We start from the raw sequence: 14,949 nt of genomic DNA on the forward strand, positions 1-14,949 counted from the left end.
CTTATTTTTAGCTGGACATGTTATGTGATCTATGGCGTGTGCATAAGGGTATGGCCAGCCTAATGAGGCAAAACAATGATGTTATAAAAAAACTCCAGATCTTAATGATCACGGACAACCACCCGAAACCTAACAACAAAAAACACAAACAAACAAATCAAAATGAACAAACAACACCAAGGGCATTGTCCTGTTTACATGTATATAATTTTGGACACATCGTTTTCCCTTGTAGTTTTCGGGGATTAGTGGGAAAATCCGGTAAGCCTCGTTAATAACACATGTTATGCCGATGTAAAAGCTTGCCAGGTCGACCATAGCAATGTGGAACACTCCCCCCCGTCACAAACACGCCACATCCCCCCTCCCCCACTACGCATCAAAGCCTTCAGCGCATGGTTAATCAACCCACACTAAAAACAAAGCCAGGTTCTTGAAAACCTTCTAACATGACATAAATTGCATGAGCTCGCTAAAAAAAAGACGAACAATTTCAAGTCTGGCCGTTTATTTGCAGTGCTTGTAGGTCACGTTTCTTCCATATTTAGAGGCTTACACAACCACTGTACTTGTAACGTTAACCCCAGCTGTGCTTTATATAAAAATATGTGAAGTGTCATTGAATTTAGGGTGTACAATTTTCTGTTTTGGACAAGTAAATCTGACCAAAATTTAAAGGGAGTTATGTACCACATGGGCTAGAAAGTTAAACTTTTTGTTTGTTATTTCTTGTAATGAAGTAGTTTGCCAGATATGGTCACATGATCTTATTTCATCAACAGAAGAGACTGTGGGTGATGTAATTGGCCCTGGCAATTTAATGTTGCCCAAGTTGGGCACTGCTAGAGTTAAAATCAGGTGACAAAAGTGCGACAGACTTTTACACGTTTGACACTTTTACGAACTATAAGCACAAAACCAAACTTTGTGAGAGATCCGGGAAGCCCCCATATTTTCTTGCACAATGGCATGATCAAACAGGACGTCTGACCATGAATGTATGGTAAAAACATTTTAAAGAACATCAAGTACCACATGATTGCATCTTGTAGACCCATTAAACGGATGCCTCCGAAGTTCAGTCACTGTGTGCCTGACCTGTTATATAGGAGGGTTACCTTCCGACTATTGTTCGCGCTAACTTTGCCATCCTTCGTAGAAGTTTCAAAATTCTGGAGCAGAACTTTTAAAGGGGTGCCAATGACCATGTTCAGGCTTGCAAAACATCAACCTTCTTGGGGGAGGGTGATCTGTGAAATAAAGAAGAGATGAGAAAAACGTTGTTGAATATAAAAAAAAAGGAAATCCTTGATTAGGTTCAGCCGATTGTGAATGATGTATAACTCAAGAGGAAACATTTTATTTTACATAATCAGGCTTATATGTTTTTCTTGACATTTCACGCAACATTGTTGCCCTTCATCAGAAGTTGGAAAGGTCTCAGCATGTAGCCCCCTCCCCCCCTCCGCCCTCGCCAAGTAGCTCAGGAATATCACACAATTGATGGGAACAACAGCAAAGTCTCGAACAGAGAAACAGCTCGATTTACAAGATGGGTGAAAGAAGCTATCTGGATCAGGATAACCGAGAACATGAACAGGGAAGAGGGGGCTACATGCTGAGTCACGTGTGGGACCAGTGTCGGGCTTGCGCCACCTAACGGCCAGATGCTAACAACTTCTGGTGAAGGGCAACAATGTCGCTTGAAATGTCAAGAAAAACATGTCTTGTATAAAATAACACTTTCCTCTTGAATTATAAAAAACTTGGAGAGGATATATATTGGTTAAGCTACTTTTTGATACCGAGAGAAAGTCTTCCTTCATTGCTGGGATCGACCAGCTACATGGTCTTGGGCATTGAATTCGTGGTCTGCGGGTAATTCTTCAGGTTGTGGGTTTGAGTCCAGCCTGAGGCTATGGTGCGTGTGCCCTTGGGCAAGGTACTTTGTCACTTATTGCTTCTCCCCACCCAGGAGTAAATGGGTACCTGTGAGGGCAGAGACGTGCAGAAAAATGGCAGCATGGAGCTGTATACTCCCCAGGGAGCTGAGATTGTATTTGGAATGTTTCATTGGCCCAATGAGCAGGGTAATAATGATAAAGTGCTTTGAAACCTTATAAGAATAAAGCACTATATTTAAGCACCACATTTTTAAATATTATTATTTAATAAATCAAATTAAGGTGAACAAATGTTGGCTCTTTTGCGATTTTTTAAAAACCTTTAAATAATACCCTGCCCTTTTTTACTGCTCATGTATCATTGTGAGCATTTAATAAGTGAAAACAACGAGAACATCTGATATATACAAAAAGATTAAGTACTCCTTCATGGAGTTGTTTAATGTTACAGTTACGCACTGGTGAAGACTGCTTCAGGATTGATAAACAACAAAATTTACGACCCCCAGATTTTTTTCCAGGCAGGAAGCATTTTGCATGTCATCCATTCAATACCATGGATAATAACGACACATCACTTATGAAATATGTTTTTATGAGCATGTTAAAAAATGTTTTCATACGTTTCTAAAAAAAATCAGTACTGATATTCATGTCATAATGGCTATTACATTTCAAATCATAAAAAAAAGGACTTCAATATGCCATAGAAGTGTGACGTCACGCAGGGTCGTCGACATTAGTGATGTGTCCAAATGTCTCATTGGCCATTTTTACAGGGTTTGCACAAGCGATTGAGGTGAACTTGTTCAAGTTGAAATTTCTCAGATATTATTATTAGACCAGAAAGTGAAACCACGCTTAGAAGCTCACAGTAGTTATCACTCAAAACGCGACAGATTCCTTCATTTTTCTTTTCTAACAGATGAAAAATGGATGACAAATTGATGAAAAAGTGGGCAAGTTTGTGTAGCCATGTCACCACGAGCAACACGTGACGTCAACGGCGCATGATGTAACCACTTCTATGGCGTATAATGAATATTTCAACTTTCCATTGTGTTTTTTTTTTTCCACAAAAACATACAACATAAAATCCGCAGGAAATGAAGGGAAGTTCTGATACCATACTAAAAGACTAATGAGCATTCTTTAAAGCCGCTACATATACATGTACATACAATTTAATGACCCAATTATCCAAAGACAACAGATTTTGGTTTCCTTGAGCCACATCATCTAATGATCGGATCAACCATCCGGAATACATCTTCATTTGTGTTTACAGTTACCATCCTGTTTTCTGTCATCTATCTGCCCACTTTAGCTCCGCCCACTCCCATCTCTTACACCTACTGACAGCTCATGTGGGAGACACTACTGTCTCCATTCTATATATGCTCTATTGCATCCCCCCACCCCCTGCCAATTCCCCCCCCCCCCCCCCACGCCACTCTCAGGCATGCAACTAGGCAGTCATAAAAAAAAGAGGAAAATCAAATCTTTCCAAGACTTTGTACAGTGTTTTTCCATTTTTAATGGCACACATGGGAAGTACAAAAAGAGGAAATCAGCCGATCCAAGCCTCCAAGGAAAAGTTGCATGCCTGCACTCTTCAGGTACCTTGCAGATAAGGCCAAAAAAAAAAGTCTCCGGTTTCTGGTATGCGCGCGCGTCGCCGTAGCCATGTGCGTCAGCAAAATGAAAAAGTTTTTTTTTTTCAATGAAAGATGAAAAAAAAAACCTCAAAACCGCCAAACTCACTGGTTTGACTGGAATCCTGCTGCTGCACAATTTTAACGTGTTTTTAGATGGGGTTATGGTCGAGAATAAGCTTTATGTGGCCTCTCTGGACTCCCATATATTTGCACTAAGTTTAGTCGGGCACCATTTGCAGTCATCAGCCGACATTTGAAGCAAAAAAATCAGGTAAAAAAAAAAAGCTGCGTCGCCGCACCACTTTTTGGGCAAGCTCCATACCAGAAACCGGAGACTTTTTTTTTTGGCCTAAGAAACTTAAGTTTCTCAATAACTACTTTCTGTGATTATCAATCTATTACCATAAACAGAATGAGCTAGAACCGACGTCATCCAATAAAGTATTATGGACTTCTGGAAACTACAGGATGACCCCCAAATGCAACCCTGAAACATTTGCCTTTTTAAAAAAAAACGTGATCTGTGAATTTTTATGTTTTGGATATCAGATTAAGGCTGAGAGCTTTTTCTTTCAAATACTGAAAAAAGTCTTGAAAACAGCGTATTGGGTTGCTGAGAAATGCCGATTATGAAAAAGGTGTCCAAAGGTGTTTCAAACAGTGAAATATGTGACTGTTACTAGTGTAAGCACACTGTGCAATTGTCTTTCATTTGTGCAATTTCTTTGATATTTTGACATATTTATGATGCTGAAAAGGTTCAAAATAGAACTATAAAGGATAAGATAGGCCTACATGTTCAGTTGAAAGAGTTCAATCAAATTCATTTGCACTCTGTCATAGTATATGTTCCATGTTGTTTGTAAGGATTAGGACACAATGCGCTACATGCATTTCATGCCCACATTAGGTACAGTGTAAATCCCTTAACTGTGGTAATGCCATTGGAATGGACCAAAAAATAAAGGAGTTATTTTACATAATTGGTATTTTCTCAGCAACCCCATGTGCTGTTTTCATGATTTTTTCCCCAGTATTTGAAAGAAACAGCTCCCATCTATAATGCATTTTTTGGGGGTCACCCTGAACATCTCCAACCAGAAAAGAAAAAAAAATCCTAAGCATTTTCTTCTCTCTTTCCATATTTGCCAATTGAATGACTAAAAGCAACCTTCTTAGGGACTACAAAAAACATAATTTTAAAATAGAAAAAAAATGAAGGGGAAAATGATTTTATTTTGATGTAGTTGCACTTTCCCTCAGGGTAAATGTCCGTCGAACGGTCTTAACTTGTTTTTGACTAAACAGACTAGTGAATTTCACTGCACTTCACGTCTGTTTTGCTCCAACAATTTGGGAAGCTGGGAACTTGGGACAAACCTCCAGCGCTTCAAAATGCCATTAAAAAAAAATCCTTTCAACTGACACCTACACTTATTGTACACTAAAATTGAGAAAGAAAAAGGTCAAACTAAAAACTGAATACAGCAATTATTGTCCAACTGTATACCTGCCCACTCATGCACTGCAGTTTAATTCTTAGGACATACACTGAAAGGAACCCCCATTCAAAACCCCAGACAGTACCCATGGTACCCACCCACGCACCCCTGATCCACCCCCTACGCACCCTTCCAGCACCCACCCTCTGCCAGGGCATACCTTTCAACCGTTCATGGAAACCCCACCGACCAACACAATGTGCATATACAAACAAAGCATCTGCTAGTCAATGCTGTGCACCGTGAAAGAAATTGTATATGTCAGCACATGCAAATACACTATTTGAAACAGCTCCAATTTTCATTTGAAGACCACCAGTTTCTCAACTTTCCCCAGAAAATTGACCCCCAACTCTTATCCTTACACAAGCCTTTTGAACGGTTGATCTTTATTTTTTTTATTTTTTTATTTTCATCGCTTCCGGATGATGAAAAAAACAAGACTGCCCCAGACCAACTTCATCTGCGGGGTCAAGGTCAAATTTGTGGGCCAAGTTCTGCTTAAAGGGAATATACAACACTTGCACACATCAAAAAACAAAATTACCAAATTATCTAAAATACCTTACTTGACTGTTAAAGCATCTTGTGAAATCATGGCACCTGGTGTGCTGTCATTTTCAAGAAAAGTGGAATTTTTGTATCAATTTCCAATAATGGTTGGCCAACCATCGTTGGAGAAAATGGACTTTTTTCAAATACTGCCCCCAATTTGCCAAGTTTAGTTAGTCCACATTTTGTTTGCAATCGGTTACTCATCCGTGAATGGGTGCAAGCCAGTTAGTCTGGTTCCCTGACCTGACAACTCTCCGACATCTATAAAGTGCTCCGTTTCGTTTGAAGTAGGGTCAGGGAACCAGACTACCAGCACAGCACATTTTTCTTGGTTTTTCCAGCATCTATGAACGCAGAACTTTAAACAGGTCAGTGTAACACTATTTGTTATATAACATACTAACCCAAAAAATTGATTTCTAAAAATTACAGCAAAAGCAAAGGTTGTATATTACTTTTAAAAGGAATATATTGTATACAACTTTTGCTTTTGCTGTAATTTTCAGAAATGGATGGATTTTATTGGGGGGGGGTAGTATTTTATAGCAAATATTGTTACACTGACTTGCTTGAATTTTGTTTTCATAGATGCTGGAAAAACCAAGAAAAACAATCTTCCCTTTATATACCTGGACCAGCACACAAAAACTGGGAACATATGGTAATTCTAAAACAGCAGATTTTTCTGATATATTATACTAGAGCAAATGATATCAATTAAGTATAAAGTTATTTTTTTGTGGGAACGGGATAAATTTATATGATGAAACTCAGTAACGATTACTCCAATCGGGAAAAAAAACCTACTTTTTTTCCTCGAGTCACTAGAAAATAAAAAGTACATGTACTGGAATATCCATCCACAAAAACAAATCCACAATTAAAAACCACCATCCCATAGAGTCCCCCCCCCCCCCCCCATCATGATCTGGGGGAGAAAGGGGGGACAATAACTCAGCCGTGACTTATCGCTGATCCTTTGCACCTAAATCTCATTTCGAGCTTTCTAAGCGGCTCAACACATCAACAGACAATATCCGCCCCCGGGAATCTGCAAAGCTAGACCCCATTGTGTCTCCACGAATATCTAGCTGTTCTTCTTTTGTGTCACCTTCGGATACTGTTACCTGTAATGTGAGGCTTTTGGGTAAGCAGTACCCTTGGGTTTTATTAACCTCCTTTTTCAGAAAACTTGTGGGGGGGGGCCTAAATGGGTTATTTGATGCCTAGAAGTACATGTATATTCCCAGGGTATTGCAGGAAGGATGATAATTGGTAATTTAGACCAAGGAAAAAAATTAGCTTCGATAGATGATTTATAGTACGTTTGGGCTCTAAATACATGTAACTGTCGGACCAGTACAGCAATTTAAGAGTTTGTCCAGAAATTGGGTTTTCATTCATGATTTTTTTTTTTTCAAAATGTAGCTTTGTTATTAAAATCAACTTCAAACAGATAAAGAAGGATGGGCCCGACGATAAAATTATTAGCAAACTGCTATAGTACAGTCTGGTCTTTCTAAAGCCCGGTTCATACTTCATGCGAAAGCGAACGCGAATCTGTGACGTCGTGGCAAGTATTCGCGCTGCGAATTTGCAAAAGTTCAACACATTTCAACTCGGGCAAATTTCGCAGCGAATGCTTCATGACGTCAAATTCGCTTCGCATTCGCATGAAGTATGAACCGGGCTTAGTTAAGGGCCAATAAATATAAACGGCTCTTTTCCATGTACTTCTATCCATGACTTCCCTCCCCTATCTTAGGTCCAGCAGTGGAAATCGGTATATTTCAAGGCCAAAACTCTTAGGCACACGCCTCAATTCACAATATTTTGATGCACGAATTGCTCCTTTCTGTTGTCCTTCGATCAGAAGAAAAATAACCTTTTACCACAAAGAGGTGCCTAAATCCCGGAGGGGGGTGTATATCGTCTCACTTTTTGAGGGGGGTGATGGGCTATAGGATCAAACCCCCCCCCCCCCTCTTTTTCGTGAGAAAAAAAAGGCGGAGTTTGAGGTATTTTCCGAACTTCCAAACAACCCAAATGTTTTCAGAGGGAAGGGTTAACGGCCGGGCAATTTTGTGATGTAAGTAATCCCCGTCTTCCCCCCCCCCCCCAGCCCAGATTTACGCCACTGATCAAGACTAAAGCTTGGCCGACTGAGGTCAATGGTGAGAAGTTTTTGGACATTATCAAAAACATTGAGGCCGGAAAAACCTGAAATTAACATATAAATGGAGTTGTCATCAGACCCCAATCTGTGCTAAGCTAAGCAGCTACATTGTATCTGGCCCACGCATGGGTTAACATTTACATCATGCAGTTCTTGTAAGAGCTGCTTTTTTGTAATGCTTGAGCAAAATATGATTGGCCGGCCCCGCACAACCCCCCCCCCCCCCCACCGCCCAGGTGCGCTATCCTTGAGAAATGAATCCTTTGACAGACAACAACCATACCATCACAATAACCAAACAAAATCGCACTCTGAACCAGTATTTTCCCCTTTTTTTCAGCAACTTCAAAAGTTTGACACCAAAACTTTTTTCACCACCAACAGAGTCTGTCACAAAGACTGTATACTCCCTCGAAAATAATTCAATAAGTTAAAAAAAAAAACCAAACAACTAAAAAGATTGCAAGCAAAACCATAACCATCAATGTGAAAATAGTAGAGTCGGGATCAACTTGCAAATAATCGCTGGAGCCCTTGTTTGTTCGTAATTATCTCAAAAATTAAATAAACGACAGAATGCGTCAACAAAACTTGATACATGTAATTGTTACACAGTGACTGTCAACTGCCATAAAGAAAGACAACTCAGCTGGACTGGGTATGTCACTGGTAGCCTGCAAGCTGGCACACCAGCTATTCAAAAACATCCGATGCATGATTCCCAGGGGCTTGAAATGTTACGCATCGCTACAAGACTCCTGAAATCCTGTTCTTTGAAGATGAATGCATTCACAAATGCGACCTGCCATAGCATAATGAGGAATAACTCCACTTTTGACTTTTCAATTCATCAAGTTAAAGTACAGGTCATTGAATTTCCAATAATACCAAATTTATTTCTGTAGCTTTATTTATTCCAAAGATATGCACCAGGAACTTCAACCGACCTCATTTCAAGAAAAACGGCTTTGAAAAAAAAGAAAGATACGCATTGCACCGTCAACGGCAGTGCAAACACTCTTCAGTTTTTCCAAGTTTGGATTTTTTTCCCACAACAAAAGTGCATAGTGTGAATTTGTACTCTTTATGGGCTCCGTGCACCAACAAAAGAGGGCGCCCTTTTACCTAGCAACGATGTCCCATGGGCGGGACACATACATTTCGCTGGTTGACGCGCATGCACCGTTCCTTGTGTGTGACGCACATATATATATACCAGGGGATTTGTACTATGCACACGCAGTGGCCGCACTTCACGGCAAAATATTGCAGTCAGGCAAGATGGCGTCGTTCGGTCACCCCCAACTGTACTTCCTTTGCCAGTGAGGGGGTACTTGTGAACGGAGCGGATAGTTTAAGCGCAGACATTTTGTGCTAGCCCTGTAAGCGCAAAATCTGTTGCGGGGTCTACAAATGAACAAGCCACATTAAGCTACTCAAAAAGCGTGTAACACCCTGCAGAAATGATTTGCTGTACTCAACAATGTAAGAGATGGTTTCCTGTGCTTCTGACCTAGAATACAAATTGGGACAGATCCAGGGGCCTAGAAAACTTGGACTTCAGTTTAGTGCATTGTGACTATTCAACAACTTTGACAATGCAAGATCTAGAATCTGTTTAAAAAAAGTTCTGTTGACAACTCCACTCGCCCACAATACAATCTAATATTGACATAACTGTTACCTTGAAGTGTTTATCAGCTGATAAGAGAACAGTTATATTCAAATCAGGGGTGACACAATATTATGTTATTACATAAACAGGGGGGGGGTGGAATATAGTGTCAAAGTTTGTTGTAGGTAAGTAGGTAGATTTTTAAGTCAATAACAGTAGCAGCAGTTTTTTTTTTTTTTGCTGGTCCTAGTCTATAGACCTTTATCGTGCTGCCATCATTTCAGTCATGTTCCCTGTATCAAATAACAGCCCTGAGTGATGATATTTTTGTTCAAAAAGGAACCAGACTACCTTCCAGCCTCACTTTGGTAACGTTGATTTGAATGGGAAAAATCAAGATGGCCGCATCACGATAATGGTCCATAGTCCTCTTTGCGCCTGACTGACTGACAGACAGACAGACTGACAGACTGACAGACTGACTCCCCGCCTCCCCGATTTTTTTAAGTGCACAGATCCACCAGTATTGGTGCTCAAGGCGCTACATCATTATTACCCTGCTTGTTGGGCAAATGAAACATTCCAAAGACAATCTCAGCTCCCTGGGGAGTATGGGCTCCGTGCGCCGATGAAAGAGGGCGCCCTTTTACCTAGCAACGACGTCCCATGGGCGGGACATTTCGCTGGTTGACGCGCACCGTTCTTTGTGTGTTCCTTGTCTCGTGTTCGCTGCAGTTATATCCCAAAATTGCCAGTGCACTCTTCACAAACAGTACAATACCCGACATTCATGATTATCTTATGCAAATAAAACGGTTTCATGAGCAATTGTTTGGCTTTCCCAAACGCCCATCCAATCCAATATCTTGGTTAATTATTAAACGATTCCAATTTACACAAGACAATAAATTGCTACTTAACTTCAGTTTGCTTCCCCCCCCCCCCCCCCCCAGAAGCAAAACAATCAATTTTTGAGATGCATTGGAACATAAATGTTTACGATTCAAAACAGGATCCAAATTCGCAGCACCATATGCATAGCAAGTGAGTGGTCTCATAAACTGTGTCCATTCTACGGGTTATAGGTTCGACTTTACATAAATTGAAGCAATTCGGAACCGAAACATCAATAAATTTAAAGAAATTGATTTTTAAAGTCTTTTGGCGCAGGCACTTGTTGATACAGCAAACAATCGATAATATTTAATATCGTTATAATTCCATTCTTAACGAGATTAATACTGCTGCATTGGAATTGAAGTAGTAAAAAGGAATTATTAACAACGCAGAGAACCGTTTCGCACACGCAAAGCAATATCAGAACAGTACTGGCCGCTCGTTTATTCTCCATTCAATTTTGCAATCTCTTCACTCTTAAACCCTCACATGCCACAAAAGACACACACAAAATATTGACAATTCAGAAAAACGCAGAACTGCACGAAAACTACAAGACACCCCCCCCCCCAAAAAGAAATGCAACAGTATGCTTCACAAAAAGTAAATCTAAATTAGGAAACAAAATAGTACAATTTCTATAAAAAAAAAAAACCACCAAATTATATATGTTATCATTGCAAATAATTTTCCAGAACATCAGACACAATTCAAGCCCATAATTTTTTTTGATGGCTCAGGGCTAAAACAATTCATCATTTTTCAAGGATCTTGATATAACAAATTTAGGTTTTGTGTGCTGACATTGACAGACCACGGAGCTATAGGAAAAATAGTACAAACGCCACATCTCGACAGCAACACATTTCAAATCTATTTACAAAAGGTTAGAAGACTCTAACAAAGGAGCGTTGCGAGTCCAACGAAGGAGAAAATCAGCTGATATCAGGTTTGCCAGAAAGCTTCCTATAATATGCAGAATTGATTTGTGGCTGTGTGCTGTTTGTGTCTTAAATTCCCAGGAAAGTAATGACTTTAGCACATGTCTAGCTGACCCGACAAAGAAAGTGACCCCAACGAACCAGCACAATGGGCTGCTGTATTAGCATACTGGAAATATTAAGTACATTTCCAGAAGAAATTAGAATAAAATGGAGAGCCTAAAATATAATGTGACTAATATTTGAGGACCGACAAGAAACTTTGTGGCGTTTCAAAACAAAATTAGGTTTGCAAGCAATTGTTATGAAACTTTGTGTTGAAACTTTCTGAAAAACAATATGGTGTTCTTTTAGATGAGTCTCAGGTTTGGCCAGCGGCCGTTTTTCCTTGCACCATCTGTGCGGTAGATCAGGTCAATGGGCGGAAAGATTTGCAAACGAGAAAGTGGTCAAGGAGAGTTTGATAAAATGGGAGCAAGAGGGCAACACACAACAAAAGCAGGCATGGAACTCCAAGATAGAGGGGTGCAAAGTTGAGGAGGGTAGGGGTCCCAAAAAGTTGGGGAAGGGATAAATTTCGGGGAAAAAAGGGGAAAAAGTGGGGGGGGGGGGGAGAAATTGGTGCCTCCCGCTCCCCTCCTGGTGCAGGTAAAGCCAAAACTCCAAGATTTTATTCCAGTATGGACTGGGAGGGGGGGGGGAGGGGCAGGGGGAGACTGAAAATTGGCCTTGAGCAGTCTAATACACTAATCTCTTTTTTTATAATTCTCTATAAAGATTAGACCTTTGAACAAATATCCTGTTTAACTTTGTGTGCATGTTTAACTTTGTGTGCATGTCAGTGAAACGAAACACTGCTTTTATTATGCTGGATTAACTGGATTATCCTCAGATTATACAGGATATACATCAAACCTAAATCCCTGAGAATTTTTGCCAGGAACGTCGTAAATCCAACACAACCACTTGGGGAACATGAGTCTGAAGTCAGTTTCAGTAGTACTTACAGATTTTCACTTAATTTCAATTTTTTAAATTATAAAATTAAAGACTGATTGGTATGCCATATTTCCAACAACTATTGCCAATGACTGACCAATCACAGTTCACGATTCAAGTTTGCATAACGAGGAGAAAAAAATCACAAATCTGTCAATACGGCCTGTAATACGAGACTATTATAACTGCCATATCCTACTCCAATGACGTATCCAATTTTAATTACAATCCCTTATCCCATACCAATGTCAACAAACTTTTACCAGACAAATATTGCAGGCCCTCAGAACACTTACATTGTTTGAGAAAGAAAAAAAAATTCCTTCCAAAATTAAACACAGCCAGAACGGAAAATGAGCTACCCGACTAATGTATGTTGACAACTGGTACTCATGAAAGCTTGGGTCAGGATACCAGACTTAGGATAAAGCAAGGTTGTTACATGTACTATAATGGACCAATTGAAAGCCACGATTTGCGGAGCCAGAAATACCATATGGTGGCAAACCCATGCATGCTAGGGGGCCAGCAAAAGGTAAACTCCAGTGTCACGGTGAGCGTTGTGCTGGTACAGCTTTTACTGTGGGAAGCATTGAATTTTTTCAGCGATAACAGGACCAAAATATTTGCTCTTGAGGGTCAGGTTAGGACTTCTGTGACAAAAGGAAATGTCAATATTTTCCCGATATGAGGGACCCATTTTAGAGTTGGACAACGAGTTTCTATTTTCAGATTGTTTCTTTCGCTGGACGAAAAATTCCATTGTCATCTTGGATTCTTGGGTAATATTATACTGGAGGCGGGCTTGGGCTACTTTTATTTAATATGATTTCAATTGTAACTAAAGTGAAGATGAAGAACATGATGGCCACAAACTGCTTACGTAGCAGACAATACTGGGGATGTAAAATATGGAAACTCTTGATGAAACCCAACACGTTGTTCAAGGTCAAATTGGTGTCACAGACAACATTGTGTAACATACACTACAGTTATCTTGTCACATTTTTTGTGCCTGTCAGAATATATAACATCTGTCACAATGATTAAAGTTTCAGTAACTTGTTTTGCAACATGAATTAACATTTTCGCGTGTTTGGTTTCAATATTGCAGACACTTACCTCTGTGTGACTGTTAAGGGATTTGGTAATAATTTTGTTTTCAGAAAACCCAATCCACAGGTCAGCATGGGGCGGGATTCGAACTAGGGTCACACAAATGGAAAGTAAGCAAAGTATCGTACCACTGTGGCCAAAACAATTGTCACTATTTCTTCTCAGAAACACAAGATTTCAAAATTCAAAATAACATGCTGAATTTCTGCCACAAAGTTTAGAGCGAAACTTTGGATCTCTTATAATTGTTACAAATTTCTGAATCAAGGACTGACAGCTGTCGAGCCCCCTCCATGCCCATGCCCCGCCCACTCTAATGTGTGAAGCCTAGCGCAACTACCCTTGGTGCGTTTCATAATTGGCAACATGTGTGCAACATTCCCCTGTCATTGAGTTCCGGCTAAAGTTGTTTTTATGACAACTAATTAAGTGACGGAAAACACAACTGGAGTTAGAGTCTCACTGTAGGATCGAAAGGGTTCGCAAGGTCTCTCGCCCACACAAGGCCTGTATCCTTGCAGATTGGTACTAGTCTTGTTTCCAGATGCTGGCATTTGATCACGCATTGCGGCATTGCATAACAGTGCTTCATCGCAACAGGGGAGACATATGAGGGCGTACTACTACCAATGCGAGAGTGGTCAACAATGCACCACTGACGTCTAGGCCAAGACTACATTTTCCAAATGTGTCGATGATTAGCTAAGGGATTAGCTAAGCTAAATATAATCACTGTTCCAGCTAAACAAAAGGTGGAAATGATGTTTTTTAAATGTCAAACGAACATCTGGTTCCAACTCCCATTGTCAGATAAGGTAATTCCCCAAGGACGGCCACCCACGGTAACAGCGATGCCCCGCCCACATCGATACCAACGTGTGAGGATTAACCAGCTGGGGGATTAGCGGAACTGATGGAGTGTCCTTCCCCTTCCTCAAAATTATTTTATGCTAATGAGCGAAAAAAATACTGGTGGACTACTGATAGTGTAAACAAGGCCACCCACCCACGCCACTGCTAGGCTCCGCCCACCCTGGATTCGGAAGAGGGGATGGAGATCCGTTAACTTGAACTCAGAGGTACATAAGATCAGTATTTACTAAATCAAACTGTTTATAAACAGCAAGGAAAAACTTTAAAATTCCAGAAAATCGTTAGGGCAAAAAATTGAGTTAATAGGTGTCTTCTTTGTACTTAGGTTGTGCGTAGTCAGGTTGGCTTAAACTTAAAGGTACTTTCCTCGCCTTCCACCGCTGTGACCCGGGTTCGAATCCCGCCGAGGCCAACATGCGGTTTGGGTTTTCAGTCCCTTCCTGATTCTGTGGGTTTTCCCCAGAATATATTTCTGGGGTTTTCCTGCCACGTCTAAAACTGTAATTTCTTCTCATTGTTACTGGTATGTCGCTACGGGTTTCTTCAGAAGTTTACGAGCTACAGTGCCTAGGGCACTTTTGAGGAATCCTTGGTTTCATAACCAGAAATAATTTATAATAATTAATAATTATTTGAGTCATTATACACAATACATGTACACTATCAGTAAAAATCCCCTCCCCCCCCCCCCAAAAAATAAGACTTTAAAATGT

At 40.3% G+C, this 14,949-nt stretch overlaps 1 protein-coding gene across 1 annotated transcript in view; it reads right to left on the reverse strand.

Annotated features, from left to right (window-relative positions):
• Positions 1–491: 491 nt before the first annotated feature.
• The window catches only part of LOC119745578 (2-oxoisovalerate dehydrogenase subunit beta, mitochondrial-like), a 33,436-nt gene continuing 18,978 nt past the window's right edge, over positions 492–14,949 (reverse strand). The window contains exon 11 of the mRNA XM_038222036.1: positions 492–1,250. The gene's annotated coding sequence lies outside the window, so the exon portion shown is untranslated. The remainder of the gene's footprint in view (positions 1,251–14,949) is intronic.

Source organism: Patiria miniata, unplaced genomic scaffold (assembly GCF_015706575.1).
Source record: "Patiria miniata isolate m_02_andy unplaced genomic scaffold, ASM1570657v1 HiC_scaffold_7, whole genome shotgun sequence".
In the NCBI taxonomy this organism is placed as follows: Eukaryota; Metazoa; Echinodermata; class Asteroidea; order Valvatida; family Asterinidae; genus Patiria; species Patiria miniata.